Raw genomic sequence first — 15,236 nt, 5'->3', positions numbered from 1 at the left:
ATGTTCTATTCAAATACTATAATAAAGCTAGAATGATGTATAAAAGAAATTAAGCAAACAAAACAAAAAAGAAACAGTTTTTCACAGACGATTGTGTATTTCTCATTTAATTAATTCAGTTCTCACTTCGCGAGAAGGCAAAAATACATAAAAACTCAAAATATCTATATTAAAAATTACGAAGTAAATCTTAAACACTTAGTTCCTCGAAAAAATTCCTGAAAGAATTAAGCATGATTTAATTGGCAATAATAAATGAATGCGTTATCTTTGTTGTTGCGAAGCTAAGTTTCTCTATATTGGCAACAAATCCACTAGTCGCCTGTTTCAATGTAAACATCAATGGCCGCCATTAAAAAAAGGCTTAGCGGCACTTAGACAACTTTAAAATTGTTGATAATTCTAAAAATATTGCATACAGATTTACTAAAGGCATAAAAACCTTAACCGGAAGATAAAAACAACATAATACAACCATTTTTACAGCAAAAAATGTACAATTTACAAACATATAAGAGTAAAGAAACTGAGAGCACTGAGCCGGGTAACAGAGTGGATATATATATATATATATATACAAATATATTTATATACGTTTGGTGCGGCCGATTGCAAACAAAGTACGAGGTGCACATCTACATGTTATAGTAGTCCTTTATACAAAATTTCAACGTCCTGAGGCTACTCGTTTTTGAGTTATGCGAGATACGTACGCACGCACCTACGTACATATGTTCGTACAGACGCCACAAAAATTCTCTTCAGAATTAATTTTAAAGCAGTTTTTTGATGGAAAGGAGTATTTTCTTCTGTCCTTACGTACAGATATCACGCAAAAACATCGTTAAATTGCATTCGATAGCGGTCAAAATGGATATTTTCGTTGAAATATGCTGCCTGAAACTTTTCGCGATTACAATACTTCCTTTTTACTTCGTATAAGGAAGTAAAAAGTAAAGGAGAAATACAATTTAAATTTAAAATTTAGAAAGCATGTTGAAAAATATACTAGAATACTCAAATATTTCTAGAAAAATACAAAAATTTGTATTTGTGTTTTACAAATAAAATTACAAAAAAGCGGTAAATGGTAAATTAGCTTAATTCGATTCTCATTACGGAGTTAAGGGAAATGTAGAATGAGATTCGAATCCAGCTAACTCCATAACGCGTTTCGCCAAACAAGAAGAATTGAGACTGAACACCTAAAACTTCATGAGTATAAAACCGAATTTTTATATAACTTATATTAAGTCTCAATTTTTCTGTTTCATTTCCCGACGCGCCCGCTGGTAAAAAGTAAACGTAGTAATCTCAAAAATGGTGTAAAAAATTATACACGCCTAGTAAGGCAAATGTACAGAATAAATTAAATAGCGAATAGCTATTAGTCAACATATACATTTTTTATTAAGCTACTGAGCTAGAAGAATTAAAACTTCGTAGATGAAAGGTGAAAAAAAAATTTTTAAACTATATAGAGAATCAAATTAGATCGTTCTAAGACCAAATATAAAGCAAGGGAAAGAAACGGCAAAGGCATAAACATGTATTTTGTCAGTGAAAAGCAATGAGCTAAAATTTTCAGAAAGCGGTTGCCATAATGAGAAGAATTTTAAAAGATTGCAGACATGGAAGATAAGAATCCAATTCACCAATTAGGTGAGACGACTATACATATATATATATATATATAAAAAGTCAAGACAGGATTAATCTGGTGCAAATTTCCCCAATGGTCTTCGAACTCTGCTGCCTCAAACTACCAGTGAATCATCAAATTCGTTTCCGGTGTGTGATTTAACGGCACATTTTAAAAGTGCTTTGAAATCATCGAGTATCTGTTAGTTCAAAAGTGAAAAGTATTTCGAATCAAGGTCAGTGCCTCCAACGTAGTGAAATATCGTTACTGGCTGTCGCTCGCTTGGAATATTTACAATGTTTATTCATTTCCAATCATCGCGTAAAAACAAAATTAAACATCCAAAGTGCTTTGAAGGTCATCAACCTCATTAGTGAAATAAGAAATGCTAAATAGTATTTTGTGCTCTCTTGCATGTTCAGTGCTTTATTCGGAAAATTCTTCATATTCTAAGAATGCTATATTATCATACGTCATCAAATATGATAGGGAAGTGGGTATTAAGTTCCGAATGGAGTAAATTGTATTTTTGAATGACTTTCCATTATAAGTAATTTTGCATTTATAAGTAACTGCGTTGTTTTATGATTTATTAATGGTAATATTTTGCTTAAGTCATTTTGAGATCAAAGTTAATAATTTAAAAATTTTACCATTTATTTAAAATGTAGTTTTGCATTTCTGAATTGGAAAATAAAAATTATTGAATTTGATAAAAATTAGGTAAAGAATTTGAAGGTTTGACTTAGGGAAGGTTCCTAATGTGAATAAGATTTTTGTACTATTGTTTAAATTTCTATGAATTTATATTTTTTAATTTTTACTGTATGTTAAGAATGAAAGTATTGTTTTTGAGTTGTAGGAATTTCTTTAATGTTTTTATGATAAACGTTGAAGGCTCTCACCTTATGAAAAAATACATTTTTTTTAATCTAAATATTTTTATTCTTTCATAAAATGGAGTGTGTTTTTAATATTCGTATGGAATGACAGCAGTTCGAAAAAGGCCGGTTGCCGCTATAGAAGGAACGGAGGTCTTTTCTACAGTAACTGCTAATTTGGCAAATCTTTTGGCCACTGGTGAAGAATATTAAACACCAGTTTGCTCAACTGATAAACCAATATGATGGAAATGCTAGTATTTAGAGAAAGTTGTGGAGTCTTCAAGTTTTGTAAAGAATAAGTAAATTTTAAAATGTCTTAATAATAGTGAAAAGTTTAAAATTTGTTGCGTTTATGAATGATGTGTTACAAAATTTTTATATTTTAAAATACCTTCCCTAAAAAACATAATTAAATAACATGAAAATTGGATCTTAATTTGTATTATAATAGAAATATTTTCATCAACAAAAATTGGAAACATTTTTATTTGAGCATTTACTTTGTGTAAATATTTGAACTTTTACTGTGTGGAACTTTCAGGAACTTTGCAAAATTTCATTGACATTCTTACCTCAGAACTCTAAAATATACTATTGTTTAAAAATAACACAGTGCTAAAATTCATAATTCAATTCAAAATTTTATGACTTTCAATGAAATGTCAAAATATCGGTCAAAGTTTTATGGCAATAACTTTTTGTTTAAAAAAAAAGGAAATATGTTTTGTATTTTCACAATTATAACTTTAACATTTGGCTGCTCAAATGCTTTTTCTTCCACTCTGCTCACACAACCTTTCTTCTGAAGAGGGGATATGTAAGATATAACAAAATATGACAGCTGTTTCAAAATATAATTGATGATCTCAAAATTAACATTCTAAATTTGATGATCTAACCCCTAAATTCATCTCTTCTCACAGGTTCCAGAGTTTTCTATCTTACGTAACGTTTTAATGCAGATACCTCTTGTCCAATCAAATTAATTCTAAACCAAAACTCTGAACTGAAACTTTTCCACTCCCAGCCTTCTTCCTATGAAAGTACTATAACCTTCCCCTTTTTGCCGCATTACTTTCCTGCTGGCAAGACGGTTTTAAATCATGCTGCTGCTGCTTACTTACTTAAGATGACGTTCTAATTCAAATTGCAATTTATGTATTCAAATATAATTAGGAAACATCTTTTCTGAAAAAGGATGATTTGATATGCGTGTGCTAAATTGCGTCATCATGCAATCGTAAGCTGTTGAGAGTTCCACTGCTTTCATCTACGCATTTGAAATCATTACATATATATATATTCATATATGTATAAAACTCACTGAGCCGAGTAACAAAGTGGGTATATATATACCGTATTTACGCGAATCTAATGCGCATCGTTTTTGGCCAAATGTAGTATTCAAAATTGGGGTGCGCATTAGATTCGAGTGCAAAGTTCGCCGATGACGTCAACCAAATTTCTCGACTACATTTACCGTTACATTTATCGTTGACACATTATTGCATAGAGGATACAAAATGCAGAGTACGTAGTCACGAAATGGAGGGCAAACAGAGAAGAATGTCACATGACGCTACTTTCAAACGTAAAGTAATTCTTTATGCTGAAAAAAATGGCAATAGAAAGGCAGGGATAGAGTTCAACGTAGCTGAGAGCAATGTTCGCTTGTGGCGGCAACAGAAATTGGCACTGTTTGCCACTAAAGCTAGCAGAAAGAAATTCAATGGCCCTCGCAAAGGAAGACACCCTAAAATTGAAGAAAATGTTTTGGAATTTGTACGTGAAAGGAGGAAGAATGGACAACCTGTGACTAGTGACACCATAAGAAATAAAGCAAAAGAGGAGGCTGAAGTTCTTGGAATACCGAAACAAGAGTTTAAGGCTAGCCGTGGATGGGTGGATCGGTTTATGAAGCGGATGGGTTTATCTCTAAGACGCCGTACAACAATATGCCAAAAGCTTCCTGCAGATTTTGAGGGAAAACTACTAACATTTCAGCGGTATGTCATCACACTTCGGAAGGAAAAGAATTTTTCAATGGGGCAAATTGGCAACGCTGACGAGACGGCAATTTGGTTTGATATGCCTTGTAACTACAGCATTACGGAAAAGGGGACTAAGGAAGTTATCATCAAAACTTCGGGATGTGAAAAACAACGCGTAACAGTGATGCTGGCAATAACAGCAGACGGGTGCAAACTTCCCCCTTTCTTAATCTTCATGCCCTAAAACATGCTCTAAAACCCCTAAGAATGAAAAGCTGTTCCCAGATAATGTCCTGATTCGAAACCAAGAGAAGGGGTGGATGACGGAATCATTAATGCTTGATTGGCTCCGAAATGTATGGAAACGCTGTCCCGGTGGGCTCTCTAATCCACCATCAATGCTTTGTCTGGACGCATTTCGTGGTCATCTCATCGACGACGTAAAAAAGAAGATGCACAGCCTAGGCAGTGATCTTGTTATCATTCCTGGAGGGATGACGTCTGTGTTACAACCCCTGGACGTTAGTATAAATAAACCTTTTAAGGGGTACGTTCAGGCGGTGTACGAAAATTGGTTTCGTGAGCCAAACCGTGTATTGACCCCGACAGGAAAAATTAAGCGTGCTGCACCGCATATTGTTGCAAACTGGGTTTCTGCTGCCTGGAAAAGCATCGAAGCACCAATGATTGTAAAATCTTTCAAGAAATGCTGCATTTCAAATTCATTGAATGGCAGCGACGATGACGTGCTCTGGAACGCCGAGGATGACGATGACGATGATGAGGAAAGAAGAAATGAATCTGCTTCTGACGAAGAGAGCTGCGAGGATTCCAGTGATGAAAACATTAGTGAATAAAGACGTTTACTATTAATCACTGATTGTAGAAACTGTTAGCTAGATAGAAATGTTACGATTTATTTCATGATCATATTTTACGATAGATACCGTATATACGGTAGTGCTAATTAACAATGATTGTTTCACATGACAATAGCCCACTAATAGGTTAATTCTATGTTCTGCTACTTTATGTATAAATCCATTGTTGTATAAAATAAGATTCAATAAATTCCTCCTACCATTGATGCGCATTACATTCGCCGACAAACAATTTTTTTATTATTTAAAGTTTTAAAATGGGGATGCGCATTAGATTCGATGGCGCATTAGATTCGCATAAATACGGTATATACTTTTGGTGCGGCGGATTGCAACCAAAAAGGGAGGTGAGGCTACGCATTTTGGAGTTACGCGAGATATATGCATACGTAATGAGTTTTATAATTCGTTTGGGGAAAAACAGTCCTTCATTCTGTCCTTACGTATATATGTCACGCAAAAACATTGTTAAATTGCATTCGATAGCGGCCAAAATGGATATTTTCGTTGAAATATGGTAGCCAGAATTTTTCGTGATTATAATACTTCCCTTATTTCGTACAAGGAAGTGAAAATAAATAAATTAATAAAATGAAAATTTTTAGATATCTGATAGAAACGGACCGTTCGAAAAATATCAGAATTCCGCCACTGTAAAATATCTCTTTTATTAGAATTTGTATCTCAAATTCAGTCAAGCCTTGTCTTTTTGTCCTGCGTGTCTGTAACTGATGCATTTATTATACAATGGGTGGTTAAATTTTGTTATTAGAGCCGATGTTAGAAGTCAGAAAAATTCAACAGTTGCAAATACACATTTATATCGTTTTTTTTTTTTTTTTTTTTTTTTTTTTTTTTTTTTTTTTTAAAGACTGTTTCAAGCAATAAGAAATGTCTGAATTAAGTTAACAAGAATACTACATTTTTAATTATTTATAAGTATATAAATAATTCGTGTTGATCTTTTTGCGTATTGAAAAAATTATGTTCCTGCCACAAATATCAATAATCGAATTTCATTTCCTTAAATGGAAGAAACCAAGACCTTTTTTGTAGCTTTTATATTTTTAGCCCAAAAGGGCTGTTAGTCTCGAAACGTGAATTTTTGTTGTTTCCCATTTCATTTAAGTCTGTTGCCATTCGGAGAAATATATGATGTTTATCTTTCAAATTCAATCTGTCTGTTATTGGTGAGGTAGCTAAGCTATTTAAAAGCAACAGATGTAGTTCTTAAGAGTAAATTTTTTTTTTAATCTGACTCATTTAAATAAAGGTGCATTTAATTATGATATATCAAATAAAAACTTAAATATTTTTACTAAATTACATTGTATATTTTTCCCCTTTAATGCGTTGTTTCACTTTTCATTCGAGTCTATTATATTCAGAAAAACGTAAAATATTATTATTTCTGTCTGCTATTAATTAATTTTTAATTTATACAGTTCTTAAAAAATATCGTTTTTTCACTTTTTAATTTGATTGATTTCAATAAAAATGGATTTCATTCGTTAGACATCTAATTAAAAACACTAAGTATTTTTATACAATAACATTACATATTTTTTCAGTTTTTAAATGTATAGAAGATGTACAGTGTTCCCATGTTAGTTCTAAACGTATATTCATCTACTGTCTTATAAAATGTTTCTCTATGTATATTGATTATCGCTGGTGACAAACCACATTAAACTTTAAAAGAGCCATTTCTTGCGATCGTTAAAATGTGAACCCTCTTAGATTTTTTGTTCTTTTTATCTGACTATAATTGTCAAATGATTTGAATAGAAGAAAAATTGAAGACGATAGAATAAGTAGTCGTCTTTATTTAAACTCAACTTAATTTGCATTCTGCTGAACGACGGTGGAAGAAATAGACGGTACAGGAAAGTATTGATATAAAAATTACATTTTTAGCTAAAATGAGCTTTGGCAATTCACATTACTTTATTGCTGTTGCAAAAGTTTTAAATAAGCTCGTCTGTGTCCGATTTTACTTCCTTCTCAGCAAAACTAACACTAGACAGACGAAATTATGAACAAAATTGTCGTAGTTCATAAACAGTAGAGACATACTAACTGCATATGAGTTAAAAATCCCTCAAAATGTCACAATGAAGAAATACTTTTAAAACACAAAGTTAAAAATGCTCTTCGAATATTTAAATATGGATTGAAACCATTCTTAATGAACTTTTCGAACACTTATTAATGCAAAGGAAAAGAGTTTTCGGATTTCAATACCTATTTTACTTTGATAACATTACTTTTAAAATCTTCTACCAAAACTATACCCTCTAAAATGCAATTCGAGCACTTTAAACAAAAAAGAACAAACACGAAATGGAAATAATGCAATTCTTAACGATCTCGGAAATATCTCTTTTAGCTTCCTAGAATAGTTATTACTGAAAAGAGGTCTGGCATCTGAAAAGTAATCAAATATTTTAATTCATAAGACATGACTTATCCATTTACAGACCCATCTTCTTCTGATTCGAAAATAAGATTATTACTAGAAATTCAATAGAGATTAATCTCTTAGGAAGGTATAATAATAGATAAGTAAGGTTTTGAACAATTAAAGTCTGCAGGAATTTGAGTTAAAGAATAGTTCAATTCATATTATTTGCTCAAAGTCTGCATTTTTCAAACTTTTTATCCATAAACATCTTTCAATATTTTCAGTTTGCGTCCTCGAATAAATGCTGTATCAACACCTAACAACAGATGTTTTTCGATCTTTTTCCGAACTGTAAGAAAATTCGAATTGTAATCCTTCCAAAACATACGCAAAACTTGCATTAGAATCTTTCTTCCCTTAAGTAAAAAAATTAAAATAAATAAATAACCCACCGCTTTTATTTTATTTTTTATTTATTTTTTTCAAGTGCTATCTGGGAACAAAACTATAGTGTAACACTTCTAATGCTATTAAAAAAATTAAGATAAAAATTTCTTTAAAACATCTGAAAAATATAAAAATATTCTGCTTCTTTTCTTCAATAAAAATAACTCTTGCTGTTGCCACATTATGAAACTAAATTTTTACTGTTGAATGGCACTAAATCTCAACTGAATTCCAAATTTAAAAATAGTGCTTTCTTTTATAAACATAAAATAGTATAATAGAAAAATATCAAAATTTATCTGTTTAAATACACATAAAAAGGCTTGCAATCGAGTTATGACTAAAACTTCATTAGATTTTATTTTTGATAAAGAAGACAGCATGCATAAGAAAAGAGTTAAGATGTTTTGCAAACCACAATTTACGAAAGATTTTTTTCATATAAATTCAAAATGTAACTATCACAATTTCCAAATATAAAGAAACTAAAAGTGATATTAAAAAAAAAAAAAAAAAAAAAAAAAAAAAAACTTCCAGATTTTATGCTGCGCATAATATGGCGTTTTTTAAATGTTTTGTGTGTTACCTTGCCATGTTCTTCGCCCTTAAACCACATAAAATTCAATTCAACAGCAATATCACAAAATACTTAAAAACAGCATATCTTTAGAATTTCTGATTCACAGTCTCGCGCGCTGGAGATAAAAATGTTAATTTCCGTATAGTGTTGCCGTTGCTCTCTTTGAAATCGTTGAGTTTGTTAATAAAAAATTCGTTAACGTTTTGCAAAATATGAAATAGACAATAAAACAAATTTCAAATTTGGGCTTTCAGATGCTCATATTTGGGTGGAGAGCTACGTTGTTCAAATTTTGATGGCTCTAGGTACCGTCGTTTTTTCACAGTGCGAGAAACATACATACATTCATGCAGACTATTTAATTTCTTTAAGTATAATACAGGGCAATAATAACATATATAATATTTGGTGGCAACAATTTGAAAAGTGAAACGGACATTTATAGTGAAACAACTCAAAATGCCGTTTCGAAACTAATAGTCCTTCTGCGCTACCGCCCGTTTAGTCTAATAATAAATACAACATAAAAAATAATAAAAACTTGTAAGGGTCTTATTTTAACCAGTGTCTACGATTTCGAGCTGTACTTTAACTTCTTTCTCTATCCATCACCAGAATGCAAATTAGTTGTTTGTAATTAAGCTGAGGTTTGTGGATCTTGAGAGAGAGCTCCTGGCACTAGCGTAGCGTGTTAGCTTCTGCCAGCTATAGCAGTTACAATCAATCTCGACTTTGCATTCTCTCGCTTCCTATACCTTAGACTGAAGCGGCAGTAAATTATTGATACAGCTTATAAATTAGTAATCAACTGGCCGTCTTAAAGTCCTGATCAACGTCTAATTTAATTGATCGTTCTTATTTACTTGAATTAAAACAGGCTGTGGTCAATGTAGCACAAAGTCATGCTGTTATGTTCAAAACGGTGTTTAGATAAAAATGTTGTTCTATAACCTTCATAAAACTTTGTCGTTCTATTTCAAACATAGCGGTAACTCGCTACATACCTGTCACGATTGCATGAATTACTGTAGCAATGCTATAGACCAGGTAAAACTTATGAAATTATAAAAAAAAAAAAAAAAAAGGGAAACCCCCAGATTGTTCTACATCATAAAATAAGCAGCACTTTTCTAAACGGATGTCCATGCGATAAAAACATTTCTACTTCCTTGCACGAAGTAAAAGAAGTATTGTAATCGCGAAAAATTTCGGGTTATTTTCAACGAAAATATCCATTTTCATCGTTTTCGAATCCATCTCAGCGAAGATTTTGCGTAGTATTCGTACGTGCGAGCAGTATAAAAGTCTCTTTTTCACACAACGCATTTTAAAATGGATTCAAAACAGATTTTTTTCGTGACGTCTGTACGTACACACGTAGGTATGTATCTCTCATAACTCAAAAACGAGTAGCCTCAGAGCCTTGAAATTTTGTATATGAGACCGGTATAACATGCAGTTGTGTACCTCTCGTTTTGGTTGCAATCGACCTCATAGAAAGTATTATACACACACGCACACTCTGTTACACGTCTCGGGGTGAGTTCAGTTTTTCTTTTCTTTTAATTCTTATATGGCAGTAAATTGTCCATTTTTCCTTTAAATATGATTGAATTATGTTATTTTTATCTTTCGGTTAAGGTTTTTACGCCTTTAGTTAATCTGCATGCAATAGTTGTAAAATTATCAATAATCTTAAGCGCGACTAAGCTTAACGGCGCAGGCATATTTGTTTACATTTTAAACTTAGCAGAATAGTGAATTCAGTTTCTGCACCTTCAGTCTTTTTGCCGAGTGGGGCCAAAAGTAAACTTTTAGTTCTGTGCACCTAAAAATCTTTCTCCTAATCCGCTGGCCGAATTGCTTGCTTTTGATTAGCCACTCTAATTTTAATTGTAAATTATTATTATTATTATTTATTTTTAAATTGTTATTATTATTTTTAATTTTAGTTGGTGTTTTATGTTTTTCTGTATTTTGCAGTTTTTAATGAAGGTGTTTTTAGTTTTTATGTATTTTTGCCTTGCCGTGCAGTGGGGACTGAATTAATTGAATAAAAAATGTATCTCTAATGAAATACGAGGAAATACGTTTAAATGAAATGCAGCAAAACATGTGTATAATTTAATACGCCGTACAAGGAAGTCTTCTAGCTGTCCATATCATATTTTTTCATATAAATTTAAAGTATAAAAATTTCTGAAGATCTAGAAAAAAAATTAATGAAGTACAAATAAAAATTAAAGCAATTACGAAACCTCTCGATTGTGCTGGATCCCTGTATGAATACCACTTTTGTAAATCATTTTTTAACCATTAGTTGTTAAGGCCAATTGTTAAGAAAATAGTTTAGAATAATATTCTCATGAATTTCGAAACTCAAGGAATCCCTGCATACAATTATTCAAATACCATTCTCGTATATTTTAAAAGTTTCCATATTACTTTTTTTATTAATTTCATTAATGATCTAATTACAGAAGCATAAAATAATCACCTAATTTTTTACGCATAAAATAATCACCTTTCTGGGTGTTCTAAGAATGGAAAACGACTACGGTGCACTGAAACATGATACGGCAAAATGAGAAGCAGAACTGTAATCAGCGGCAATTTGGTGCTTTGAAAAGACAATTTCCAAGACCGCAAGGTAATTCCATAACGCTACACTTTGCCCTTTAAAATTTACGACTGTTCTTTCCGCAAATGCACATTAGCGTGCATTAATGCGTCACCCTCTTTCCCTCAAAAAAAGTCATGTGTAATTCACAGAGTATCCCATTACAACAACATATTTTCTTAGCAGAAAAGTCCATTATGAATCCCGTTCAGAATTTACCCGAAAAATCAATAATTTACGAAATTTGATAGAAATCCCTTCTGACGCAAAGTATTTTAAAAGGTTCCTAATAAAGCAAGAAAAGACGCTTGAAGGTTGCCTGCTTCTTAAAAAATACCTTTGACCTTATTTTCTGCATTCCATTTTTCTTAAGACGATCAAAATTCCCCACAGCAGAACAATGTAACGTATGACTCTGGAATATAGAATACTACGTAGATTGAGATACAATTTAACATCAACAGTGACAGTAAGCCTCAAGATATTCGTCTAAGACTGCCTAGGATACAAATCAACTTGACCTTTAGGGATTTCAAAGGATCTATACAATCACAGCCCCAGATAAGGGGCACAAATCTCTTCCAGATAGACACGCCCAGCCCTTGACTGAACCAAGAATACAGTCATCCATCAAAAATACCCTGGAAATCTCCAAAAAATTTCTGTTATCAAAAAAAAAAAAAAAAAAAAAGAGGTGTAAAGACATGTTTTCGATATCCAGATTTTAGCATTTGGAGAATAGAACACCTATTATGATAATCAGATACAAAAGCCATGAAATAAGTATATAGCTTTCGAAATCAGGAAATAAAAAAATGAAACATGTAGTTTTTATAGAAGCCGCATGCTTAATTCTCTAGTTAAAAATAATTCTCAAAATAAAACGTAATTCCAAACTAAAATTAAAATTTCTCTTTAAAAGGAAAAGTAAAATGCATCTTTCCTATTTCTTTATAAAAGCTTACATAATAAAGACTAAATTATATCTTGAATTTAAGTAAACAACGTTTCCTATAAATGTGACAGAAAAAATTCAATTTTATTTTGTTATTATGACCGAAGATGTTCCGTGCATTTCAATGGACAGCGGTGCTGGTCTGATGTTTTCGTTGATATGAAAGAAGTATTTATAAAATTATTTATATAACCAATTTAATGTCCGATATCTATTTTTATAATGCAATAAAAAGTTCGTTCAGTGAATATAAAGGTTAACAGCATATTATAATCTAGGTATGAAGGAGGTCCTTAATTTCAAGATTTAGAAGAATTAACTGTATATTCTGTTATCAGAATGTAATGCCACTACATTTTTCACTGTGCCTATAATTGTATACCAAGACGCTGGATCGGAAGCAACGAATTCATTCTTTAGATTTCACGAAGATTTATCTTACCCACTGCACTTGTTCTTTAAAAGTCGCAACTTCAAGAATGATCCGAAAACACGTTTATAATGAAGCGATTCAGAATTCTGGCCGTCTGAAAGAAAAAAAAATATTGTAGCATTTGCAAGAATTAATAACTCTATACATTCGGATGAAAAAAAGGTAAGTGAAGTTTTCTTAATTTAAAATTTTCAATTGAAAACATCAAGAAATTGGTAATTAACTTTCTTATGAAAACAAATATACTTCTGCCTGCTCAACAATCATTCACTTATACATTTTTCTAAATAAATTTTTTAGGATTAAATAATTTTCGGAATTTTATATTTATTCATGGATTTTGATACTTGCACTTGATTTACATATGCTCTCAGAATTTAAATGTTATTGTAGATTAGTTCGTAACAATAATTAATCATTTATTTGTTTGCATTAAATTTCATTTAAATTAACTTTAAATTTGCCTTTTACGATAAATAGAGAATAATAGAGAATGTTTGTTAAATTTAAATATAAATATTGCATTATTTTTAAAAATCTACGAAATTATTTCGAGATCTGGTATAAGTTTTATTACTCCACAAACGAAAACTACATTCCACCGCTATTTTCAGACTGCTTGCATTTTAAAATGCATAATTTCTTGAAATCACAATAGAATAATTTAACAATCTAATCTAATACTCAGCGTTATATAATAACTATTGCCCCGTTAGCTAAAATGTCACTACTTTAGGCCATGTTAAAGGTACTCCTTACGAGATTATATACTTTCCAACCTATCTTGAGCAATTTAGTTATCTTAAAATTCTCTTAAAAGCTTTAGGCTTTGATGGAGATATTAGGTGGAAAATGAAGAAATTTCTTCTCGAAACTGGGTATTTAAAACTATGGGTTGAAAATAAACACTTTCATTGCTTACAACGCACACTACAGAACTTCGAAATTATCTCTCCTTTTAAGTAACATTCCCTACAAAGACTAAATCCAAGCAAATTTTATCTTAATTCGAACGAAAAGACGCCTCAAAACCCGAAGGTCAATTTTCTTCACCAGAATAATATGAAAGTATGCCTTTAATGTTTTATCAAAACAAGAAGAATCGAATTTTAATTATTTCTGATATAATACTTAAAGATGTTCACATGTATTCGCAAGCATTGCACTTCATCCATTTTGTGCAGTTCGCGGATATTATGCTATTTTACATTTCGAATACTTATTGTTCAGAGAGCTGCATTCAACGACCATATCGGCTCCTATTTCCTAACTACATTTACTCGCTTTGCATCTTTCTGCTACATTCTGGTTATTTTAGCAATACTTTATATTGTTTATAATGATTATCATGAAATTATATTAAATAGCTGTCAATACCCTAAATATTCAAAGGCTTATTTACTAAAGTCAGGAAGAGACTGTTATTTAAATTTCAACTAGTAAAACTTTTATGAATTTCACATTCTTCAGACATTAAATTACTTCGGTAGGTTTCATAAATTTAATATAGTGATGGTTAAGTCTCGCAGTATTTCAAATTTTTTCATTATTACAGTATCGCAATGAGGACAACTTAAAACCGCACAACTACCTATAAATGTAAAAAAAATTAAGCCCGAAGGACTATTAATTTCCTTTTTGTACTTTGCGACATTCACTATAAAACGGCGTTTCACTTTTCAAATTGTTGCCACCAAATATTAGAGCCCCGCATTATATTTAAAGAAATTAAATCATGAAGAATCTGCATGAATTTAGGTATATTTTTTACATTGTGAAAAAACTACGGTACCTAGAGACATCAAATTTTGAATAACATTAATCCTCTACTCGAATATGGACATCCGGAAGCAGAAATTTAAGATCTAGAATTTGTTTTATTATCTATTTAATGTTTTTTTTTAAAACGTTAAAGAATTTTTGATTAACAAACTCAATGATTTCAAAGCGAGCGATGGCAACACTGTATCGGGAGGGCGGATTTTTTTGTCCTCCAGCGAGTCTGTTCTCGCACGCTGGAGATAATTCTACATATGCTCTTTTGAAATATTTTCTGATATTGCAGTGTAATTAAATGTTATGGTTTAAGTGCGAAGAACATGATATTTGATAAATAAAGGTTACACGCAAAACGTTTGAAAAAAAAAAAAAAAAAAAAGGCGTAATATAAAATTTGAAAGCTTACAGATTCCCGCCCCCCCCATTTTTAATTAAAAGCTGAACTCTTCTAGGACATGTCGAACGGCAATATAGTCTGAAAAAAGGTTTATTCCTACCCAGGTGAGAGAACATTCGGGAAAATACTCGTCCAGAAATACACTAATGATAAGAAAGTGAAACAGTCTTATGGCTTCATCAATTAAGATAGTACGTCTAGTTGCACATATAAATTTTAACAT

General features: G+C 31.4%; 1 protein-coding gene across 3 annotated transcripts in view; it reads right to left on the bottom strand.

The window, feature by feature from the left end:
- Nucleotides 1-15,236, bottom strand: part of LOC118186032 (uncharacterized) — a 191,495-nt gene that overhangs the window by 80,081 nt on the left and 96,178 nt on the right. For 2 of the 3 annotated variants that reach the window (XM_035356014.2, XM_035356015.2), the window contains exon 2: nt 12,847-12,931. The exons of the other annotated variant lie outside the window; for it this stretch is intronic. The gene's annotated coding sequence lies outside the window, so the exon portion shown is untranslated. The remainder of the gene's footprint in view (nt 1-12,846; nt 12,932-15,236) is intronic. 3 annotated transcript variants of the gene reach the window in all.

This window comes from Stegodyphus dumicola, chromosome 2 (assembly GCF_044657685.1).
Source record: "Stegodyphus dumicola isolate Sdum_Otavi_A_Nest chromosome 2, ASM4465768v1".
NCBI lineage: Eukaryota > Metazoa > Arthropoda > Arachnida > Araneae > Eresidae > Stegodyphus > Stegodyphus dumicola.
This window is presented reverse-complemented; position numbering and strand designations above follow the sequence as displayed.